The 7,290-nt window shown below is 44.1% G+C and overlaps 1 long non-coding RNA gene across 15 annotated transcripts in view; it reads left to right on the top strand.

Annotated features, from left to right (window-relative positions):
* The first annotated feature begins 677 nt into the window (after positions 1–677).
* LOC112669649 (uncharacterized) overlaps positions 678–7,290 on the top strand; it is a 41,611-nt gene continuing 34,998 nt past the window's right edge. For 6 of the 15 annotated variants that reach the window (XR_003142413.2, XR_007405975.1, XR_007405972.1 and 3 more), the window contains exons 1-3: positions 678–738; positions 6,310–6,424; positions 7,144–7,215. This is a non-coding gene — a long non-coding RNA (uncharacterized LOC112669649). Of the gene's footprint in view, positions 739–6,309; positions 6,425–6,511; positions 6,665–6,778; positions 6,926–7,143; positions 7,216–7,290 lie in introns of all 15 variants that reach the window. The other 9 variants (XR_004818553.2, XR_004818554.2, XR_003142411.2 and 6 more) reach the window with 4 other exon arrangements.

Raw genomic sequence — 7,290 nt, 5'->3', positions numbered from 1 at the left:
AAGAAAAAAAGAAAAAGGCACAGCCCCTGCCATCAGTTTGCTCATAGTCCAATGCACAGACAGATAATTTCGAGGAAATAATTCATTTTGGGGGGGTTCAGAAGGAGCACAGAGTATAGGATGATTAATTACGTGAGAACATCAAGGATGACTTCTCAGAGGAGGTGAAACCTGAAGAAATTCTATATTGTAAGATGTTATTTATTTATTTTAGAGTGGGAGGGTAGTGGAGAGAGGAGCAGAGGGAGAGGGACAAGCAGACTGGATCCCATTACCCAGAGATCGCGACCAGAGCTAAAATCAAGAATCGGATGTCCAACCTACTGAGCCACTCAGATGCCCCATCTGAGGAGGTTTTAAAAGGATGGAAAAAGATGGACAATTTATCAGGCAGAGAAAAAGAGGGACAGAGTGCTTGGCAGACACTGACACACAAAGTGAAATGGTAAATTTGGGAAATTAACCAGACTATAGGAGCAAAAGAAACACAAACTGGGGCTCGTGGTGGGAAACCATATAACCTCTCTGAGCTTGGTTTCTCCATCTGTAAAGTGGAAATATTAATATTGCACACAGTTATATGAGTCAACTACAACAATGGAGGAAGAATGTTTAGGGCAAAGCACTCCAATCTTACTTCAAATAAACTCATCATAATCCCTTACATTCCAAATTCTACTCACCTCCCCCCAACTACCACCTGCAATCTTCATTTGGCATGGGCATCCATTAAATCAGGTCAGGCTTGATTTTTTTTTTAAAGATTTTATTTATTTATTTATTTATTTATTTATTTATTATTGGAGAGAGAGAGAGAGAGAGAGAGAGAGAATGAGGGTGGGAGAGAGCGGCAAGGGGAGAGGGAGAAGCAAGTTCCAGCTGAGCAGGGAGCCTGACATGAAGGTTGGTCCCAGGACCCTGAGATCATGACCTGAGCTGAAAGCAGGTGCCTGACTGAACCACCCTGGCGCCCAGGCCTGATTTTTTTTAAACAAAAAAATTTACTAAAAATTTAGAATAGATTTAGATTTACAGAAAAGTTGAAAAGACTGTACAGAGAGTTTCCATACACCCCCACCCAGTTTCCCCTGTTGTCCACATTTTACATTAATATGATACACTTGGTACCATGAAAGAACCAATACTGATACATTATTATTAACTGATGTCCATAGTTTATTCAGATTTCCTTAGTTTTTACCTAATGTCCTTCTGTTCCAGACTTCCAGTCCAAGAGACCACATTACATGTAGTCGTCATGTCTCGTTAGGCTCCCCTTGCCTGTGACAGTTCTGGCCTGATTCCTTTATTCCACACATATAATATTTGCTAAGAAAAGTACCAACGCACAGAAGTAGGGAGTGGGAGAAGGAGTTGGAGAGTTTTCTGAGAAAAAAAAAAAAAAGTCCTCTTTTTCAGTATTGTATCATTTGGTTTATCAGCAACAGACATTGGTTACAAATGAGACCTCTCTGTTCACTGAAGGAGCCCTAAGGAGCCCGTCTGCTGTATTCTCAGGTCATTTTATCCTTTGTGCCAACATATAATAAATAATTTATATTAGTAAATGCACACTTTTAGAATTCTCCCCCAGTGGCAGCCTGAGTCTTCTCCGCCTTCCCAGTAGCGCTTCTGTGATCCAGGTGTCCTGTGATCCTCAGACCACCTGAGCCCCTGGCCAGCACCTGATGGAGAGGCAAAGAGCTACCTCCCCTCCTGAGGCCCCAGTAGGCTGGAGGGACGGATGACAAGGGCCTTCCATGCATGCCCCATGGCATCTGTTCTCTCTGAGGACCTTCACTGTAGCCCCCCAGGGTGCACATCCAATGCCACATTGAATGAGATGCTTCCACCCTCAACCTACCCAAATGGCCTCCAGGGTGGAGTGGGCTGGGGTGGAACCGTTACTGGCTATTCCTCAGAAACAGGGTGGAGGACTGTCACTGCGAGTGAGGGTTTGCTACAAGAAGCGAGTCCCCAGACTGCCTACCAGAACGAAGATCAAAGGAAAGTGCCTCACTGGCTTGCCAGAACAGCCTCTCTGTCCAGAACACTAGGTGCTAGGACTCTGTCCATTCATCGGTCTCACATCAAGGCCCCATCACAATGACGAGGAACCAGAGAAGAACTTGCTGTAGAGGCAAAATTTTTGAGGCTGGAGCGTCAGAGAACACCAAACCCCACCTCCCGCCCCACTTGCACCAGGCTGGCTGCAAGGCCACCAGTAATCACATCATGCTCTCAGCTGGGGGCATTTTGTTTCATCTTGGTTGTTGTTGAAATTTAAAAAAAATTTTTTAAATGGCCTGAATTATTGTAAAAAGATTCAAACAAGCAGATGAAGTGAAAATGCCTTTTGAACTCTGTTCCATCTCTGTGCCCTCCCAAGGGTGGCTGATGCTATCAGCTGAGCACATGTCCTTACAGATCTTTTTCAAGGGATTTACATGCATGTATGAGTGCATTTAGAAATAGAGTATATTTCTAACATACTATACTAATATACTAGATATGCTATCCTAATATACTATTCCCAAAGTCTAGAAATACAAACTTTTGAATAGGATTTTTTCCCAAAGATTTCTTTATTTTAGAATGAGGTGAAAGGCAGAGGGAGAGGGAGAGAGAGAATCTTAAGCAGACTCCACACCCAGTGCAGGGCCTGATGCGGGGCTCCATCCAACAACCCTGATCATGACCTGAGCCGAAACCAAGAGTTGGACGCTTAACCGACTAAACCACCCAGACACACCTGCATAGGATTTCTAAAGTAAAAATGTTGTATGGCTTGTATAACTATTTGCCTATAGAAATTTGGGGGTTTTCCCCTCACTTTTCTTCTATAGAAACCATGCTGTAGTTAAAGTGTCCCTTTTTTTAATTTGTGGGCATGGCCGGTGGGTGTCCCTGTCCCCGCACAGATGACCATGTATCTTTCTTTTCATCCTGGGAACAGCAAGAGACCACCCCTTGCTATGCATATTTACCCAATGTGGCTCATGTAGGTGGCCAACAGCACCCAATGTTCTCCCCAAATTATGTGTACTTCCACTAATACAGCTGATGAATCATTTAAAAGATTGGTATTGTTGAATGGTATTCATAGTCCTAACTACTTAGGCTTCAGACTGTTTAGCCTGAGGATGATCATAGAGATAATATAGATAGACACTGAATTCCTGTGCTGTGACTGTCATAACAAATGATCGCAAACTTGGTGACTTAAACAACAGAAAATTATTCTCTCACAGTTATGAAGATCAGAGTCTGATGTCAAGATTTCTGCAGAGTTGTGCTGTCTTTGAAGGCTCTAGAAAAGAACCCCTCCTAGCTTCTTCCAGCTGCTGGTGGCTCTAGATGTTCCTTGGCTGGTGCCTGTATTACTCCACTTTCTGCTTCTGCCTCCATGTGGCTTTCTTCTCTGTGTGTCCGTGTCTTCTCTTCTGTCTTTAATAAGGACACTTGTCACCAGCTAATCCAGGATGACATCATCTCAAGATCCTTAACCTAAGTACATCTGCAAAGACCTTTTTTCCAAAGGAGGAAATTCATAGGTTCTGGGGGCTAAGACATGGACAGAACTTTTTGGGGCCACCATTCAACCCACCACTGATCATTGGCTCAGTCTTCCACTTCACAGATGAACGCACCCTTTCCTGCCAGAGGATGATAAATGCTCTGGAGAAAAATAAAGCAGAAGAGAGATACAGGGAGGTGCCAGGCTAAGGGTGGGTTTCCTCTTTCAAATAGGGTGGTCAGGGAAGGCCTCTCTGATAACATGACATTGACCAAAGAACTTGCAGAAGTGAGGATGTGAGTCATACAAGTGCCTAGGGGGAAAGCCTTCTAAGCAGACAGAACAGCAAGTGCAGATGTGGCCTGTGTTTTCCCTTAGCATGTTGTCCCTACTGTTATAATAATTTATCACATTACTTTTGCTTTAACCATTTACATATTGGTCTCCAGGATTAGACTGTGGGTTCTTTAAAACTGTATCCTTCTCCTAGTAGCATCCCGGGTACCTAGTGCATAATGCATGATACATGGTCAGTAAATATCTGATGAGAAAGCAAATAAGTGACAGAAAGTATAAAGAGATACGTGGTTTAAATGCCTGAGGTCACACAGCTGGTCAGGGGCAAGGCCAAACTAGAACACCAGAACTCTAGTTCTCATGAGAAAGCAAGGTGGTGCATTTTAATGGAAGCTATTTTTCTAGCTGATTTTCCTTGAAGAATCAATTGTATCAGTATGTATTGAGAGACAGAGTAGATGTGACCATATCATGGGCCAGAACCACAAGCCTCCTCAAGTTATGGGCTTTATTAAGTATCCCCACTGCTCTAATTCCAGGAATCATTTCATAAATGGCTAGGTATGGGGCCAAGAAAGAAGAATGGAAAAAAGTCAATAAATTGTCTCTCGGAAGTCTATCAGATGAATAGGCACCCAAGAAACCAAGTGGCTTTGTGAGGAGGTAGGGGATAGAAATGTGTGCAGTGCTGGGCAGGTGGGTCAGCTGATAATCAGCAGGGACAATGGTAGTTAAGAGTGACCCCTGGACTGGCTTGGAGGCTTGGAGTCAAGATTATCATGGACAGAGTCAGGTGAGCTCAGGTGAGCAGGGCCTAGAAAATAAGGGTAAGTTACACAGGAAAGGTTTTGTGAGGTCCAAAGCCAGGAAAGGGAAGAAGGGCAAGAACACAGGTAGAGAGATGGTTGATTAAACAGAGCACAGGTCAAAGCATTTGCAGGACCTTGGATAGCTCCACAGGAGTTTCTGCGGAGGGGCGTTGGATGACTGGACTTTCAGCCTCTGGAGTCCCAAGGGTGAACATTTGGAGCCTCCTCTCAGAGGGAACTCTGAGATTTAAAAGACCTTGTACAATCATGGTGGATCTAACACATTCATTTTGAAGAACAGAAGGGCTAGTACTCTCTGAACACATTTTCCAAAAGTAGTGGCTTTTTCACCATGGTGAGGATGCTGCATTGACATGACTGAGGATTGTGAAAACTGCAATGAAGCATCAGAGAAATCAGTGGTCAAAGGAGGGGCCTTAGCTAAGTTCCAGATCTCCCAATGGTGCAGACCCCACTGCTGGCCTGGCCTGCCTGGTCCAGTTGTTGGAACCTGGCTATGTCTTGAACAAGGGATAATCTTCACCTATGCAGGAACCCCCAGGCTTCCCTAGGCCATGCTAATACACCTTATAGTATGTCAGAATAAGCACGGACTTTGAAACCATCTCAAAGCAGAGCAAGTTATTTTGCATCTTTGGGCCTCTATTTTGAAACCTATAAAATGGGGTCAATAACATCTTGCAAAAAGAGTAGTAAAGCTATAGAAAGTGCCTGGCATGTAGCAGAGGTTCCACAAGCAATCACTATTAGTAGGATCAAGGCAACTCACCATCCTTCTTAGGGCTACACTAGGAGTCCAGTATGCACCTCTCAGAGGTAGCATGGTTTTTCTCCCCAGTCTTCATCTCTGTCACATCCCACCCAAGTTTGAAACCCAAGTCCAGACAGGATATTAAAACATGATAGAAACAGAGAGCCAGAAGTAGGATTTTCAAAAGCCAGTGGAGAAAGAACTCAGTTGCTTAAGAATTGCTTCTTACATTAATAAAACATAGCATTTGTGGAGAGCAACAGTGGCACAGCCTCTGAGGATGGCTGATGAGGAACTGAGTGACAGGATAGCCTGGCTAGACTTCTGCCTTCAAAGTCAGCCCAGGTCCAGTGGGATGTCTCCTTACCAACATAAAAATGCTGGGAGGGGGGCAGCCCCGGTGGCCTAGCAGTTTAGTGCCACCTTCAGCCCAGGATGTATCCTGGAGACCCGGGATCCAGTCCCACATTGGATTCCCTGCATGGAGCCTGCTCTCCCTCTGCCTGTGTCTTTGCCTCTCTCTCTCTCTCTCTGTGTGTCTGTCATAAATAAATAAATAAATAAATAAATAAATAAATAATAACAAATGCTGGGGGGACCATTTGTGACTAAAAACTTTATCCCCTGTGAGGAAGAGAATCCAGAGTGCTGGAATCAGACAGTTCTGAATCCAAACCCTACCTCTGATTCTTACTAACTCTGTGGACTTGAGCCAATTACATAGCCTCCCTGTGCCTTGGTTTCCCCAGTTGTGAAATGGAGGGCTAACCCGTATTTCAAAGAGCTATGGTGAATACTAAATGAGAGAACATGTGTACAGTTCCTGGCAGATAGTAAGCACTCAGCAGTTGTTAATTCCTTATCTTCCTTCTTTAAAAAAAAAAAAAGGATTTTATTTCTTCTCTTTTATTTAGTTTCAGACCAACTCCACACTGAGTGCAGAGCCCAACACAGGGCTTGATCTCAAGACCCTGAGATCACAACCTGAGCCGAGACCAGAGTCAGATGCCCAACCGACAACTCCACCAGGTACTCCTCAATACATTTATTTTAATGAATAAAATAGTCAGTGGAGTGCTAGAGGTGAGGTGGTCTTCTGTTTTGCAACTCCTTTAGCTGCATATGACCAAAATCCAACTCAGACAAGGTGAAGTAAAAGTGAAATGTTTGGGACATCAGACACTGCTGGACCTCATGTGGGGTTAAGGGGGCAGGGGCAGAGAACATCTCCATCCATTCTGTTTGCCAAGTCACCCAGCCAATTAGTGGGTAAGTGTTCTGGTTCCTCATCCAGTATTTTTTCCCCTCCATCAGCTCAGATTCCTGGACCCATTGATAGACTTTATTTACCCAGTGGTGGAATGATTTATTTCAATCCCTTAGGAGATGTGGGGGCCTGCAGCTCACATTTGAAGGCTAGTCAATGAGAATTCATGGTGAGATCAGCCTGCAGCCGTGGTCAAAATTATAATCTGGAGCTCCTTATTACTCGCCATGACCACCTGGTTAACCTGCGTCTCACATTCAAAGGTGTGCTGGGAGCAATGGTATCAACACTAAGCTATGTCTCCCATCAGAATTCCTGAGCTTCAAAATAGACACACTAAATGGGCACACTATACACTCACACTGTTAGGAAAGGATCCTTATCTGTCTATGAATCCAGCTGTGCCTCTCTAAAAAACATAGCAAAAACATAAGCAGGTTGGTTCTGAAAAGTGTTCATGCATCTGGTGCTATCTTCACAGTTTATGGACCTTCCAGCATGGTCATCCAATCTTCTGCTCCCATTGAAACAGCCAAACAAACCTCAGCACCAGGTAATGTTGACTTATAGCCAATCCACAAGGAGCTCTTGGACCACTGGTGTCATAGAATGTTAGAGTTGGAAGGAG

This window comes from Canis lupus, chromosome 25, assembly GCF_003254725.2.
Source record: "Canis lupus dingo isolate Sandy chromosome 25, ASM325472v2, whole genome shotgun sequence".
Classification (NCBI taxonomy): domain Eukaryota; kingdom Metazoa; phylum Chordata; class Mammalia; order Carnivora; family Canidae; genus Canis; species Canis lupus.
The sequence above is the reverse complement of the archived record's forward strand: the minus strand, read 5'-3'. Positions and strand labels throughout refer to the sequence as shown.